The sequence below is a fragment of the Medicago truncatula genome, chromosome 4 (genome assembly GCF_003473485.1).
Source record: "Medicago truncatula cultivar Jemalong A17 chromosome 4, MtrunA17r5.0-ANR, whole genome shotgun sequence".
Lineage (NCBI taxonomy): Eukaryota > Viridiplantae > Streptophyta > Magnoliopsida > Fabales > Fabaceae > Medicago > Medicago truncatula.
Genome location: NC_053045.1, coordinates 20,675,060 through 20,678,454, shown reverse-complemented (window position 1 = coordinate 20,678,454; position 3,395 = coordinate 20,675,060). Strand labels below are relative to the sequence as shown.

Here is a 3,395-nt window from a genome sequence, read left to right as displayed (position 1 = left end):
ATTTTGATTTGGCCTCATTCCTTGGTTGTATTCAGCGTAATTCAGTTGCTTAATATTGACAGCATTACCTAACTGACAATCAACACCTATGTGACCAGATATACCACAGACTTCACAAGGAGGGGATGCAGAAGAAGGTGTGACAGAATTAACGTTAAGTTTTTCAAATTTTTGAGTTAATGCCTCAACCTTAGCAGCAAGGTGATTATATTCAGAGACTTCGTATATACCTGCCTCTTTCTTAGAGGGAGTAGGAGTGGTGACGGTTCTCTCGTTGGTCCATTGGTAGTGATTCTGAGCCATGTCCTCAATCAAAGCATAAGCCTCCGTATAGTTTTTGTTCATTAGAGCTCCACCTGCAGCTGCATCAACATACATCTTAGTGGTATATGACAAGCCATTATAAAACGTGTGGACTATAAGCCACTTCTCTAGGCCATGGTGGGGACAAAGTCTAAGCATTTCCTTGAAACGCTCCCATGCCTCATAGAGAGATTCCCCATCTTTTTGATTGAAACGAGTAATTTGATCTCTAAGTTTAGCGGTTTTAGATGGGGGGAAAAATCAGGCAAGGAATGCTCGCCTCATATCGTCCCATGAAGTGATGGAACCGACTTCTAGGGAATGGAACCAAGCGCTAGCTCTATCCCTTAAGGAAAAGGGAAAGAGATGAAGTCTTACGGCTTCTTGGTTCTCTTTTATGGTGCCACTGAGTCTAAGGAAGGAAGAAATATGGAGATTTGGATCCTCAGTGGGTGATCTAGAAAACTGATTTTGCTGCACCAAATTGAGTAGTGCAGGCTTGATTTCGAAGTTATTACCCGCAACCGTTGGGTACACGATAATAGCTTGTGGCTCTTCCGTTGAAGGAGTAGCATACTCTTTGAGAGTGCGTTCAGCCATAGCAGTATTATTTTGTGCCTCTCTCTTTTTCTTATGCAAAAACCTTTCGATCTCAGGAATAAATTCTCCGAGACTTTTAGTTCTTCGCATAAGAAACCGAGAACCCAAGAAGTTAGTGGTAATACAAAGAAAGAAGTAGAAGAAAAGAGGAAGAGAAGAGAGTTCTAATCACAGAGAAAGAATTAATCAAATTAGTTTACTCCCCGGCAGCGGCGCCAAAAACTTGATGAGATAAAACCGCAAGTGCACGGTCGTACCGTAGTAGTATTAAAAGAGTATCGTTCCGACAGGGAGTAGTTTAATTCAATTAACCTTTAGAGATGATTAGAAGATAAGAGAATTGTAAGTTGGGGGCTTTCAAACGGTTGAAAATTAATATAATAAAAAGAGCCTTGGGATCGTTGGTTTCATCTAAATAACAAGTCCTTCTCAAACCAAAACTATAAGCTTATAATGTTATGTTAGACCTAATTTCTCAAGACAGTTTCTCTTATGTTCCTCTAGCAACCAAGCTTATTTCGCTGACTTGATTACTATTAGATTTTGGTTCCTCTAACAACCAAGCCTATTTCGCTGACTTGATTGTTATTAGTTCCCTTGAAGATCGAAACTATAAGTCTCAAAGATTGCAAAGCCTATTTCGCTGACTTTGCAATCCTTGTCTAAATTCACTTGTTCGAATATCAAAGCTCCACTTTCGTTTTATGAATTGATATTTGGAATAATGGATAAACAATTATCAAACCCTCCACTTTCGTTTCCACAGTTTGATAATGGTTGATCCATGTTAAAACGGTGAATTTAGATAAGAAATTAGGGTTACATAAGATTAAGGCTTAGAGCTTGGTTTGATTAGGATTAAGTCATTTAGACTTATCCAACAATCCCAAGACAAGGAGCAGTCTACTCACTCATGTCCATCGTAGACATGGGGGAGAAGAGAGAAAGCATAAAAGTAAATGACAAGAAAATAAAGGAAAAGAAAAGAACTTTAATTAGAAAAGCAATTGTCACTTATTGAATTCCAAGTCAAGATGAATATTTGTGATGGATGGCTACTCTATTTATAGCATTTGTTCGACTTAAAATCTAAGCTATTACATTCGGGCTAAAAATAGAGTAGCTTAAAATCTAAGCAAAAGCAGTAAAAGTGACACTGGAGGGTGGCACGGCCGTGCCAAGGTTAGCACGGGCCGTGCCAAGCTTCTGGCATGGGGGAGACATATTTTTGTCTCTCAATCTTCATATTTTTGCATCCAATCGGCTCCAAGTCCCTTTCTTTTGCTCCAAGACTCAATCCATCCAATATTCATTCCTGAAATAAAATAAAATGCAATTTAGAGTAAACTATCCTAAAAAGGAAATAATACTAACATAAAATAAAATAAAATCTAAATAAAACTAAACTAAAAAGCATATTAAAATAGTCAATAAATGACTCATCAATTGCAAGTGCGGTGGTCATTACGCTCGCATTTTGGTGGACATGGATTTATCTCGCAAACTTTTTCATGAAATAGTGGTTGAAAGGGAAGGGTTCGCGTTTACGTTGGAAGTAGCATATGAACGGTTACCGGCCTTTTGCACTCATTGTCAAGGCATCGGGCATGATGTGTCTGCTTGTAGAAGGCTGTATCCCTGGAATGAAGCACCAGTTTCTAAGGAAAGGATCGCACAAGGGAAGAAGCAAGTCCCCATTTCGAAGCCAAATTGGATCCCCAAACAAGATAACCCGTCGGGTATTGGCTCATCCGCTGCATTTGGAGCTACTAATCATGATGGTACGGCTGAAGCAATTCCACAATCATCTATGGCTGCTTCTGTTCCTGTTCAATTTATAGATAATCCGACATTTGAAAAAGAAACAGAAACAGCAACATTACATAAGGAAGCTGATGAGACAACTATGAAACCAACTGAGTTGGCAGCAAGTGCAGCAGCCGCGAATATGGATGTCCAATCCGAGCAACAAGAATTAGATGTGATTGACCACAATGCTACTAGTATCCCTCTCCAAATTACCGTTGACGTCACAGAGCAGGCAGCGTCACAAGGGGCAGCAGAAACGCACGATCTTGAGGAGGTTTCTCGCACAAACATAGAGGAAATTCCGGTAATTTTCTATGACACTTCTAATAGTAGGCCACTTGTAAATGTTTCTGATGCTATTGATACAAGTGCGGAAGAACATCCTGTCCAGGTTCTGTCGCCTGTCCGTGATATTACATATGATATCAATACAATTGCGGCGCTGGAGCGTATGCCACTGCATCCGGTATTGCAAGATGACTTGAATTTTATGCAGGATTGGTTGTCAAAAGCTGCGATGAATGAAGAGGCACCTTTTATTGATGTCGTTTCCAAGTCACAGAAGAAGAAAAAATTAAATATTCAGACGGTTCCACCTAAAACCCGCTCTAGGGGTCCACTCCCACCATTTAAATGAATATTATATTTTGGAATATAAGAGGAATCGGTAACAATAATTCCCA

At 39.7% G+C, this 3,395-nt stretch overlaps 1 non-coding gene across 1 annotated transcript; it reads left to right on the top strand.

Moving 5' to 3' along the window:
• Window positions 1–433: 433 nt before the first annotated feature.
• On the top strand, window positions 434–540 carry LOC120580343 (small nucleolar RNA R71). The gene has a single exon (XR_005646067.1). It is a non-coding gene; the product is annotated as a small nucleolar RNA R71 (small nucleolar RNA).
• Window positions 541–3,395: the final 2,855 nt, after the last annotated feature.